The sequence below is a fragment of the Ranitomeya variabilis genome, chromosome 1, assembly GCF_051348905.1.
Source record: "Ranitomeya variabilis isolate aRanVar5 chromosome 1, aRanVar5.hap1, whole genome shotgun sequence".
Taxonomy (NCBI): domain Eukaryota; kingdom Metazoa; phylum Chordata; class Amphibia; order Anura; family Dendrobatidae; genus Ranitomeya; species Ranitomeya variabilis.
Genome location: NC_135232.1, coordinates 87,189,655 through 87,203,614, shown reverse-complemented (window position 1 = coordinate 87,203,614; position 13,960 = coordinate 87,189,655). Strand labels below are relative to the sequence as shown.

The 13,960-nt window shown below is 41.4% G+C and overlaps 1 long non-coding RNA gene across 1 annotated transcript in view; it reads left to right on the top strand.

The window, feature by feature from the left end:
* The window catches only part of LOC143793737 (uncharacterized), a 657,878-nt gene that overhangs the window by 155,829 nt on the left and 488,089 nt on the right, over positions 1-13,960 (top strand). The window lies entirely within an intron of this gene.

The window sequence follows — 13,960 nt, the reverse complement described above, 5'->3', positions numbered from 1 at the left end:
TTCTTTATTTTACACAGTAATATGGATCCGATACCGATTCCCGATACCACAAAAGTATCGGATCTCGGTATCGGAATTCCGATACCGCAAGTATCGGCCGATACCCGATACTTGCGGTATCGGAATGCTCAACACTAGTGGTGAGTTCTCCTTCCATGGAAGTTTTCAAACAGAGACTGGACAGACATCTGTCTGGGATGATTTAGTGAATCCTGCTTTGAGCAGGGGGTTGGACCAGATGACCCAGGAGGTCCCTTTCAACTCTACCATTCTATGATTCTATGATTCATGTAAAGCTGAATGAACCAGCTAACAAGCCTAAATATGTAACAGTACAGAAACAGAAGGCTATTAACTGCATAAAGTGTATGAGAACATGATGCGAGGAACCTGATTATGTTTTAAGTTTTTTGAATGGGCAACACAGGGATAGTTAGGTTAATGCGTTGAGGCGGTAGGCCTGTCTGAACAATTGCGTTTTTAGGGCACACTTAAAACTGTGGGGATTGGGGATTAGTTGTATTAACCTGGGTAGTGCATTCCAAAGAATTGGTGAAGCACGTGAAAAGTCTTGGAGACAGGAGTGGGAGGTTCTGATTATTGAGGATGTTAACCTCAGATCATTAGCTGAACGGAGAGCATGGGTAGGGTGGTAGACTGAGACCAGGAAGGAGATGTAGGGTGGAGCTGAGCCATGGAGTGCTTTGTGGATGAGGGTAATAGTTTTATACTGGATTCTCGAGTGGATGGGTGACCAGTGTAATGACTGGCACAAGGTAGAGGCATCGGTGTAACTGTTGGTGAGTAAAATGATCCTGGCTGCAGTATTCAGAACAGATTGGAGCGGGGAGAGTTTGGTAAGAGGGAGGCCGATAAGTAGAGAGTTACAATAGTCCAGACGAGAATGAATGTGTGAAACTGTAAGAGTTTTTGCAGAGTCGAAAGTAAGAAAAGGGTGAATTCTAGAAATGTTTTTGAGTTGCAGATAAGAAGAGCGAGCCAGTGATCGGATGTGGGGTGTGAATGAAAGCTCCGAATCAAGTATGACTGCAAGGCAGCAGGCATGTTGCTTGGGAGTATTGGTGGAACCACACACGGAGATGGCAATGTCAGGCAAAGGTAGGTTAGTAGAGGGAGAAAACGCGAGGAGTTCAGTTTTTGAAAGGTTCAGTTTAAGATAGAGGGAGGACATGATGTTAGAGACAGCGGTAAGACAATCACTGGTGTTTTCTAAAAAGGCAGGCGTGATATCAGGAGAAGAAGTGTATAATTGGGTGTCATCAGCATAGAGATGGTACTGGAAACCAAATCTACTGATTGTTTGTCCAATAGGGGCAGTATACAAAGAGAAGAGGAGGGGACCTAGGACTGATCCTTGAGGAAGCCCAACAGTAAGGGGAAGGTGAGAGGAGGAGGAACCAGCAAAAGATACAGTGTAGTAGCGGTCAGAGAGATAGGAGGAAAACCAGGAGAGAACGGTGTCCTTGAGGCCGATGGAGTGGAGCATAGTGAGGAGGAGCTGATGATCCACAGTATCGAATGCTGCGGATAGATCCAAGAGAATTAGCATGGAGTAGTGACCATTAGATTTAGCTGTTAGTAAATCATTAGAGACTTTATTGAGGGCAGTTTCAGTAGAGTGTAAAGAGCGGAAACCAGATTGTAGAGGGTCAAGAAGAGAGTTAACTGAGAGATAGAGGATAAGACGGGAGTGGACCAGGCATTCCAGGAGTTTAGAGATGAAGGGAAGATTAGAGACAGGTCTACAAATAGCGGCACAGTTTTGATCGAGGGATGTTTTTTAAGTAATGGATGTATGATGGCATGCTTAAATGAGGAGGGAAAAATACTGGAAGAGAGAGGAAGGTTGAACATTTTTGTTAGGTGAGAGGTGACAACCATGGAAAGGGACTGGATGAGATATGATGGAATGGGGTCAATGATGCAAGTGGTCGGGCGAGAAGGTGCAAGGAGCCTGATTACTTCTCCTTCTGTAACTGGTTCAAAGTCAGAGAGTGAACTAGATGCAATGGGGGAGGGAGGACAGTGCATAGTATGAAGGGATTGGGAGATAATTTCCTGTCGGATGTGGTCAATTTCTTCTTTGAAGTAATTGGCCAGATCGTCAGTGTGGAGATCCATGGTCGAGGCCTGCACTCTTGTTTTGAGAAGGGAATGAAAAGTGTCAAAGAGAAGTTTAGGGTTATTGGACAGTGAGGTGATGAGGGTGGTAAATAGGTTCGTTTGGAGAGGTGAAGGGCAGAGTTGAATGTTTTAAGTATGAACTTATAATGGATGAAATATTCAGATAGATTAGATTTTCGGCGCACTTGGAGCACCACTGCAGGAAACGTGTTTGCAGCGTGTGCCACGGTTGTCGCCGTTTATGCAGAGTTGTTCTATGTATAGGAGGTGCAATTTCATCCAGGGCACTTTGTTTTGTTTTTTTACGCACTCAATGACGCATGGCTGCGCATAATTGAGGCCTCAAAAAATGCAACATGTTGCGTTCGCTGGACACCGCGAAACGACACGTGCATACGCATCCGCATGTCCCTGTGTACACCATGTTAAAGATATATACGCATGACGCATGCGGATCTATGAGAATCAAACGCTGCGCACAGATACGTAAATGTGAACCCAGCCTTATAGAATGTTAATTATTGGGAATATAAAATAATTACCCCAAGTAATAATGGTTATGTATTCTACCTCTGCAAAGAAAGCGCTAAATGTAACAATTTAGCATTGTATTTCATCACTCATTGTATTGTTTTATTGCTAGAGATGAGCGGATCAGTCAAAATTCAAATTTGCTGTGCTCAGGGATTTTCCTGGAAAATGTAAGTTACAGAGAAGTTATTCTCATTGAATTGAATGTCCCTTTTTATGTTCTAGGGTCTCTTCGAACCCCACTGCACAATAAACTTAAGACCTAAAAATAAAAAAAATACTTCGATGCACCTCACTGCTCACTTCTTTGGCCGCTCTGCTTCACACCAACACCCCATCCAGTCTTTGTCGCATTTTGTATCACTCCTGTGAGCTCTGAAATCCCCGAGCCTCATCACACTAGTCCAAGACTTCCAGCTGCTGAGGCCTACGACAGTTCTGCACATGTAAAGTCACAATGTCCTGATTTGACAATGTGTGCCGTAATGGTAAGCCTACGTCTGCCTCATCAGAGATGGAAGTCCCAGCCTAACGTGAGAGGCCAGTGATTCCAGCATCTCGATTTCATACAAAGAGGACCGGACAACTGAGAGTGAGGAGAAGAGCGTCCGGTGAGGTAAGCGGTAAGGTGAAAGTAAGTATTTTTTTATTCTTTAACCTTTTAAATCCCCTTTATAGTTCAGCAAAATGGCAGATGTTCAAAATCTGCTTGGATACAAGTTGCAAAAAATCCACATTTTGGCAAATGTAAATTTTTGTAACTCAATTCTATTGGAATATATACTCTCATCTCTAGTTATTACTATTTTATTTTATCAGTTTTCATTTATTCGTTTGTTTCATAGTGGGAAGCCGGTCTTTAAATATAAGATTGTAAATTCCACATTGAACTTTTGATGATAATAGCAACTCAGAATAAGTGACCTTACCACAGTTATATAAATTTTCTGTGGGTTGCGAATTTTTATATCTATTAAAAAAAACATTGATAATTTGTAATCTTCCAACGAGCCGTGCAGTTTTGATGGTAACAGATAGCATTTTATTGCAGACCTATATACTGTAAATCTTTTATTCTCTGGTGCCATGTGCCTTTCACAAATAAACCTGTGGCAAACTGGAAGCTGCAATGTTTAATCAGCATTGAGCCTTACACAATTCTAATAAGAAGAAAAGTCAATGTTGACATAGATGTACATTAACCCCTTAACCCCCAAGGGTGGTTTGAACGTTAATGACAGGGCCAATTTTTATAATTCTGACCACTGTCCCTGTATGAGGTTATAACTCTGGAACGCTTCAACGGATCCTGATGATTCTGACACAGTTTTCTTGTGACATATTGTATTTCATGATAGTAGTAAAATTTCTTTGATACAAATTGCGTTTATTTGTGAAAAAATGAAAATTTGGTGAAAATTTAGCAATTTTCCAAATTTGAATTTTTATGCCCTTAAATCACAGAGATATCTCACACAAAATACTTAATAAGTAACATTTCCCACATGTCTACTTTACATGAGCAGAATTTTGGACCCAAATTTTTTTTTTTAGGGAGTTATAAGGGTCAAATTTGACCAGCAATTTCTCATTTTTACAACACCATTTTTATTTAGGGACCACATCATATTTGAAGTCACTTTGAGGGGTCTATATGATAGAAAATACCCAAGTGTGACACAATTCTAAAAACTGCACATCTCAAGATGCTCAAAATCACATTCAAGAAGTTTATTAACCCTTCAGGTGTTTCACAGGAATTTTTGGAATGTTTAAAAAAAATGAACATTTAACTTTTTTTCACAAAAAATTTAATTCAGCTCCAATTTGTTTTATTTTACCAAGGGTAACAGGAGAAAATGGACCCCAAAAGTTGTTGTAAAATTTGTTCTGAGTACGCTCATACCCCATATGTGGGGGTAAACCACTGTTTGGGCGCATGGCAGAGCTCGGAAGGGAAGGAGCGTCGTATGACTTTTCAATTCAAAATTTACAGAATTGAGATAGGACACCATGTCGCGTTTGGAGAGCCCCTGATGTACCTAAACATTGAAACCCCCCACAAGTTACACCATTTTGGAAAGAAACCCCCTAAGGAACTTATCTAGAAGTGCTGTGAAAACTTTGAACCTCCAAGTGTTTCACTACAGTTTATAACGCACGAGCCGTGAAAATAAAAATTCTCTTTTTTTCCACAAAAATTATTTTTTAGCCCCCAGTTTTGTATTTTTTCAAGGGTAACAGGAGAAATTGGACCCCAAAAGTTGTTGTCCAATTTGTCATGAGTACGCTGATACCCCATATGTGGGGGGGAACCACCGTTTGGGTGCATGGCAGAGCTCAGAAGGGAAGGAGCTCTGTTTGCAATGCAGACTTAGATGGAATGGTCTGCAGGCGTCACATTGCGTTTGCAGAGCCCCTGATGTAACTAAACAGTAGAAACCCCCCACAAGTGACCCCATATTGGAAACTAGACCCCCCCAGGGAACTTGTCCAGATGTGCTGTGAGAACTTTGAACCGCCAACTGTTTCACTACAGTTTATAACGTGGAGCCATGAAAATAAAAAATCATTTTTTTTACACACAAATTATTTTTTAGCCCCCAGTTTTGTATTTTCCCAAGGGTAACAGGAGAAATTGGACATCAAACGTTGTCCAATTTGTCCTGAGTGTGCTGATACCACATATGTTTGGGTAAACCCCTGCTTGGGAGAGCTGGGAAGGGAAGGAGCACTGTTTAACTTTTTCAACGCAGAATTGGCTGGAATTGAGATCAGACGCCATGTCGTGTTTGGAGAGCCCCTGATGTGCCTAAACAGTGGAATCGCCCCAATTCTAACTGAAACCCTAACCCAAACACACCCCTAACCCTAATCCCAACTATAACCCTAATCACACCCCTAACCCTAATCTCAACCGTAAATGTTATCCAAACCCTAATTTTAGCCCCAACCTTAACCCTAACTCTAGCCCCAACCCTATCTTTAGCCCCAACCCTAACCCCAACCCTAACTGTAGCCCTAAACCTAACTTTAGCCCCAACCCTAACTTTAGCCCCAACCCTAACCCTAACTTTAGCCCAAACCCTAACCCTAACTTTAGCCCAAACCCTAACCCTAACTTTAGCCCTAACCCTGACCCTAACCCTAACTTTAGCCCCAACCCTACCCTAACCCTAACCCTAATGGGAAAATGGAAATGAATACATATTTTTAAATTTTATTATTTTTCCCTAACTTAGGGGGTGATGAAGGGGGGTTCGATTTACTTTTATAGTGTTTTTTTTAGCGGATTTTTATGATTGGCTGCCGTCACACACTAAAAGATGCTTTTTATTGCAAAAAATAGTTTTTGCGTCTCCACATTTTGAGAGCTATGATTTTTCCATATTTTGGTCCGCAGAGTCATATGAGGTCTTGTTTTTTGCGGGACGAGTTGATGTTTTAACTGGTACCATTTTCGGGCACGTGACATTTTCTAATCGCTTTTTATTCCAATTTTTGTGAGGTGGAATGAACAAAAACCAGCTATTCATGAATTTATTTTGGGGGGGCGCTTATACTGTTCCACGTTTAGTAAAATTGATAAAGCAGTTTTATTCTTCGGGCTAAGAACGATTACAGCGTAATTTATATTTTTTTATGTTTTGGCGCTTTAGTACGATAAAAACTATTTTATATAAAAAATAATTATTTTTGCATTGCTTTATTCTGAGGACTATAACTTTTTTATTCTTTTGTTGATGATGCTGTATGGCAGCTCGTTTTTTGCAGGACAAGATGACGTTTTCAGCGGTACCATGGTTATTTATATCCGGTTACACATTGTGCACGACATCTGAGAATGTGGCTATATAACTATCAGTATTGGCAGGGGGGCCATACGTTGAGAAAGAGGGACGTTACCCTCGAAACGCATCGGGATTGGCCCCTGCTTGTGTCCGTCTCACGGACAGGTGATGTCACCGCTAAGTCACGCCCCTTACTCGCTGCGCTACTGTTCTGCAGTGCCATCGGCCGAGGCACCTGCCGACTACCTCAGCGGCGAGCGGTTTGGGGATTTTAGCACTACGGGAGGACGCTCACTTATAGATTTGTGCAGTACCAACACCACGGTCCTTCCAGCAATACGTAGGACGTCTTTGCAGCAGCCGACCTCCTTATTCAGGGGACATGCCAACTTCTATCTGCAAGGTAGGGTATTGGAAGTTATTCACTCCACAGTCATAGTTTCTTTTTCTAGTGTGGCACCCTCATTTAATTATCAGCAATATCCATAGCCCCTTCCCATCCTAACAATACCAGCCCCCAGCTGTCTGCTTTAGCTAGGTTGGTTGTCACAATAATAATTTAAAAAAAATGCATGGGAACCCTCTATTCTTGATAACCAGCCACGATAAGGCTGACAGCTGAGGGCTGCAGCCTGCACCTGTCAGATTTGCCTGCACTGGTTATCAAAAATAGAAGAAATCCCACATAATTTTTTCTTAAATTGATTTATTTATAGCACATGTGCCGGCTGATGTATACTATCATCAGTCAATGCCTGTGATCTGACAGCATGGGAAGCGCAGCCCTCTGAACCGCAATAATGATCTTATCACTTATCAGAGCCCGTGTTTGTAGCACTGACACACAGATGACAAGGTGGTAAACAATGGCTGTTCGGGCCCCCCCATTCATCTGAATGGGGTCTGTGTTCAGGTTTGAGTTCGGGTACTGTTTTGGTCCAAACCCAAACTTTTTTAAATGATGGCATAACCCGTCAGACCCAAACATCCCCGGATTCGCCCATCAGTAGTGAAGAAGGCTACATATCTTATACTGCTTTGAGTTTGTGTTATGAAATCTGGAGACAGATCCGCTTTAAATAATATGATTTGTGCAGCCTTGAAATGTTATTTGGCCATGGAACTCCGTGTCGGATTTTAATTTTCTGAGAATTTACAGTACTGGGTGGACATTATCCCATATATCTACAATCCGTTAGTACACACAATATATATTCAACACACAGATTGCATTTGTTTGTTTTTTCACTTTTTGGTTTGGTATAAAATTGTAAATCGTGTTTGCAAGTCATACATTTTATTGTCAGGCACTGAAGCACTTTATCAGTGAAGTTATACATACTATGCAGAGGAGAGATGAGATCTGATGCTTGGCAGCACACCAGAGAGAATTTATTACACATTTTCTCTTTGAAATGAGCTTTTTTTTTTTCTCGCTCTGTAGACGCATCAATGAAAGACCCCGTAGGCTAAACTACAGCAACCGCCGGACCATCTTGTACATCGCTCTCAACTCATTTGCCAGGGAAAGCTGCCAGCTTGGAAGGCCAGCTCTTCAATGCTTAACAGGCAGAAGAGCAAAAAAATCTCCAGTGAACCTGAAGTTCTGTTACACTGGGAGCTGTCTATTGACCAAAGTTGGTCATGGCTTCATGAAAGACATGATGCGAGGTGATGAATGCAGAGGTTAAATACAAAGCTTTTTTTCTATTTTTCACCTAAGTCTTTAAAGTGTACACAGGATTGGATGATGTATATTTCATGGGGTCTGGCATTTTAGAGCAGTAATGTTAAATGTTTGGCTTGGTTTGTGCTTTGTGGATTGGATAAACAGACTTCATATAGATAAGGGATGTCAAACTCAAATACACAGTGGACAAAATTAAAAATTTGGACAAAGTTGCAGGTCAAATTTGATATTTATTCAGAAAATGTCTACAATTGAGGAAGTGTTTCCTTCTCATCAAATATATATGAACCTTTTCAGATGGAAACAAACTTAAGTTTTGCTTAAACATTAAATATGGAACAATCAAAGCTTAAAGGGAATCTGTCACAAGGTTTTTGCTGCCCCATCTAAAGGCAGCATGATACAGGGGCAGGGACCCTGATACCAGCTATGTATCACTCACTGCTTGAAGTAATTTTGAGAAAATTGGAGTCAAGATGGTGTTAACAGGTATGCTGATGAAACCGAGCAGACACTGATGAGACAGTGGTACTTAACCCCTTCATGACCGGAGCTTTTTTCGTTTTTGTTTTTTTGCTCCCCTCCTTCCCAGAGCCCAAACTTTTTATTTTTCAGTCAATATGGTCATGTGATGGCTTATTTTTTGTAGGATGAGTTGTACTTTTGAACAACACCATTGGTTTTAGCATGTCATGTACTCGAAAATAGGAGAAAACTTCCAAGTGAGGTGAAATTGCAAAAAAAGTGCAATCCCACACTTGTTTTTTTTTTTTTTTTGCTAGGTTCACTAAATGCTATTACTGACCTGCCATTATGATTCTCCGGGGCATTACAAGTTCATAGACACCAAACATGTCTAGGTTCTTTTTTATCTAAGTGGTTTAAAAAAATTCCAAAGTTTGCTAAAAAAAAAATTGCGCAATTTTCCGAGACCCGTAGCATCTCCATTTTTCATAATCTGGGGTTGGGTGAGGACTTATTTTTTGTGTGCCAAGATGCCATTTTTAATTATACCATTTTTGTGCAGATATGATCTTTTGATCTCCCATTATTGCATTTTAATGTAATGTCGCGGCGACCAAAAAAACATAATTCTGGCATTTTGATTTTTTTTTCTCACTACGCCGTTCAGCGATCAGGTTAATCTTTTTGTTAATTGATAAATCGGGCGATTCTTAACACGCCGATACCAAATATGTGTATGTTTGATTGTATTTTTATTGTTTTATTTTGAATGGGGCGAAAAAGAGGTGATTTAAACTTTTATATTTTTTTATTTTTTTCATATTTTTAATCACATTTCTTTTTTACTTTTGACATGTTTCAATAGCCTCCATGGGAGACTAGAAGCTGCCACAACTCGATTGGCTCTGCTACATAGAGGCAATGCTGAGATCGCCTCTACACTCACTGGCCACTTTATTAGGTACACCTGTCCAACTTCTTGTTAACACTTAATTTCTAATCAGCCAATCACATGGCGGCAACTCAGTGCATTTAGGCATGTAGACATGGTCAAGACAATCTCCTGCAGTTCAAACCGAGCATCAGTATGGGGAAGAAAGGTGATTTGAGTGCCTTTGAACGTGGCATGGTTGTTGGTGCCAGAAGGGCTGGTCTGAGTATTTCAGAAACTGCTGATCTACTGGGATTTTCACGCACAACCATCTCTAGGGTTTACTGAGAGTGGTCCGAAAAAGAAAAAAAATCCAGTGAGCCGCAGTTCTGTGGGCGGAAATGCCTTGTTGATGCCAGAGGTCAGAGGAGAATGGGCAGACTGGTTCGAGCTGATAGAAAGGCAACAGTGACTCAAATCGCCACCCGTTACAACCAAGGTAGGCCTAAGAGCATCTCTGAACGCACAGTGCGTCGAACTTTGAGGCAGATGGGCTACAGCAGCAGAAGACCACACCGGGTACCACTCCTTTCAGCTAAGAACAGGAAACTGAGGCTACAATTTGTACAAGCTCATCGAAATTGGACAGTAGAAGATTGGAAAAACGTTGCTTGGTCTGATGAGTCTCGATTTCTGCTGCGACATTCGGATGGTAGGGTCAGAATTTGGCGTAAACAACATGAAAGCATGGATCCATCCTGCCTTGTATGGAGCATCTTTGGGATGTGCAGCCGACAAATCTGCAGCAACTGTGTGATGCCATCATGTCAATATGGACCAAAATCTCTGAGGAATGCTTCCAGCACCTTGTTGAATCTATGCCACGAAGAATTGAGGCAGTTCTGAAGGCAAAAGGGGGTCCAACCCGTTACTAGCATGGTGTACCTAATAAAGTGGCCGGTGAGTGTATGTAGTAGAATTACAGCATTGCTATGAGCACCGCCCACAGGAGACCTCTGGTTGTCATGCTGATGCACCACTGACCCCCGAACACGTGACAGGGGTCAGCAGTGCGCGTATTTCAAGCCTGATGGCCGAAAGCATGCATTAATGCATTTAACCAGTTAATAGGCGCAGGCGGATCACGATTCCGCCCGCACCCATTGCGGGCACATGTCAGCTGCTGAAAACAGCTGACATGTCGTAGCTTGGAGGTGGGCTCACCGCCGGAGCCCAGCTCAAAGCGGCGCTTCTGATGTCGGACGTACTATCCCGTATCCCGTCCGACATCAGAAAGGGGTTAAACCAACAACTATTTATTCAATTAACACAATCACATAGGGTGCCCTTAGCACAATATCAGGGGATAGTGCAAAAGATGAAAATGAAACAAGTTTTGTTACAAGAAGAATACAGTAATTCAGATGAACAGAATATTGATTCAATGCTATTTACACTCTATTGTTCTATTATTACCATTAAGTAACTATTATTATCAGTGATGTCTTAGGCCTAATACCCCCATCCTAAAGGGTGTCACTGTCACCACTGGGCCCGTCACCATCGTCACTCGCTAGGCAACAGAAAATGTCACACAGGCACTAATGGGAGTCGACGATACTACCCGCTAGGCCTCAAGTCCCAGATTGGTAAGTTACTCAGTACCCTTGCCACACTGGCTCCCTTCATTCCTTGAAGCACAGCCTCGGTCCTCACTTTGTACTGTATATCTACACTGGAAGTGACAGCTCACATGAATGTTTCTCCTCTGCGGCCTAGTCATCGCTCTCTCTTCTTTGAATCTGCTCACTCGGCTCAGCTCTCTCAGCTCTGGTCTCTCCCAGCTTCTTTAGGCCAGAGTCACACTACCGTATAATATGGATGAGTGCTATGCGATAAAAAAAATCGCATAGCACTCGGACCAGTATGGCTCTATGGGGCAGCTCATATCGCTGAATTTTTTCTCGGCCGTTTTCAGTGGGCAAGTGAAATCGCAGCATGCTGCGATCGTCACCGACACTCGGCCGAGTCTCAGCTCACTCGCACGCATATAAGCCTATGGGTGCAAGTGAGACAATGCACATCACTCGGATATCATCAGAGTGATGTGCGTTATACGCTGACCCCGGCAATGGAGGAGATGGAGAAATTCATTTCTCCACCACCTCCACAGCTGTGCTCTGATCCGCTCTGTGCGAGAGGCTCGGAGCACAGACGCATGACACTCCGTTCCTGCTCGCAGCAGAGCTGGAGCTGAGGGTCATTAGCATATCGCATCCGATGCAATATGCTAGTGTGACTCCAGCCTTACTCTGATCTGTTCTGTCAGCTCCATTACTCAAATATGGTCTCTCAGCTCCTTTACTCAGACCTGGTCTCTCGACTTTTTTACCCAGATTTGTTAATTTGGCTCCTTTACTCAGATCCGGTTTCTCAGCTCCTGAACTTGGACCTGGTCTCTATTTTTTACTCAGATTTGGTCTCTCCTTTACTTGGATCTGGTTTCTCAGCTTCTTTACTCGGATCTGGTCTCTCGACTCCTTTACTCAGATTTGGTCTCTCATGATGGCAGCTATAAGCCAGCACACTGTATTGCACGTCAATCCTGCTACAAGTTCGGGTGCAAACTCCTTTGCTTCACTGGCCTCCTGGGCCTGTTATAATTACTAACTACACCACAGCTATCACATGACCTGGTATGTCCTCCAATCCCTTCCCCGAGGGAACATGTACTTCTCCCTTGAGTTCCTACTAATGCAATTCTTTCTGCTTTCACTTTTTCATCTTTGACCAACAGATGGCAGTGTGCGCTTGTATTCACTTTGTTAGGCATTATCTGCGTGCGTCTTCCTATTTGTCTACCTCTTTACAATGGTAGGGAGTGAACAAAAAGGTAAGATCTCAATACAAAGTGAATGGATATACTGTAAATGTACAAAAAACAAAGCAAAATGGAGAATACCTGGAAACCCCACTAGAAATGCCCCCTCTCTATCAGGTCAGTAAAACTTAGCTTATATTATTCTACATTAAAATGCATTGTTCTACATTGAAACACTTATTTTATGGGGTAATTAACTAAAATGACAAACCTATTTTGTCATAAATAGATTAGATGATTCGATATGTGTATAGTCTATACACATCAAGATTATTTAGAAAGTTGCACAACTTTGTATATAAGAATCAAGTAAACAATAAAAAAAATTCTGTGCCAAAGTAGGCTTTATAGTCAATATCCTTCACTTAACAACTTTCTATTTAATAGGTCTGTGTTTTATTCCAAAAAAATTCTATGCAGATTAATTTCTTAATATTTCTTTATATTAGTCATGGTCCTGTGTTCCTGATCCAGGTCTCCGGATCACCTGCATAGACTTAGAATTCAGTAATAAAGAGGGAGCTTACTGCATATGATTTCTACATTGAACTCAATAAGAAAATCGTATACAGTAAGCTCCTCTAAGTGGCGTCTGCCAGCAGCTGGAACATTTCATTCTATGTCTACACAATGGGATTTAGATATATTAAGGAGTGAATCAGCAGAGAATGTGGGATAGAAAAATGACTTGGTGTTTAAAGGGAAATGTACTTTTATCCTGTTCTGGGGCCTAAATTATGACAGATTATTTATTATATTATTATTAGCGTGTGATGCTTTAAATGAAAACAGAACTTTAAATCTTCATAGAAAAAGCTTGATCACAAAAAGCAAACTCCATTGTCTTCTTTAGTTCACCTCATCAGAAAATGACTATTGATCTATTATTGTCCGACAGTTGAGGTTGATCGTGATCTCATGCTCTTAATATTTCAGCACTGGTTCTCCGAAAACCTTCAGGGCTCTCCCCTGTCACACAGCTCAAGTATCAAGAATCATTGTCAAAATAGAAATATTTGGAGTTTTACGTGGTTAAGGTAGGGCTATGGATTATAATAATAGCAGCTGGTTGGGTGCAGATAGATATGTTATGAAATGAGACCGAAATATGCTCAACACCCCACCCCGGTATTGTCTACCAAAATGTTTATTCTTTTCTGGTATACTTGATTGTTTTCATAGTATAAAGTGGAATAGCTACAAAAGTTCTTCAAAACTTTTAAACTGTGTTCAACTTGTTAAAATTTGACTAGTGGAAAATTTCAAAATAAAATTCAACATAAATGCAATTTGTAGAAAAAAATGTGCAAAGCAAAATTCATAAAGCTTTTGTAATTATTTATTGCCAATGCTTTATGTGTATATATTTTAATTATAATATTCGGATTTAAGGGTAACATTTCTCCTTGTGGAGAGTGACATGCCTGGCATGCAAGTGTAAGGAGGCTTATAAGCCAGACATGTCACAAAGAGAAACATTACCGCTCAGCCCCCAACACCCTGAAACACTGTGTCTGCAAGTTGAGATTCTGGTCTGGCTTTTATCATACGTCATGTGGCTTGTTAAAGGGTCATTATTGACTTTT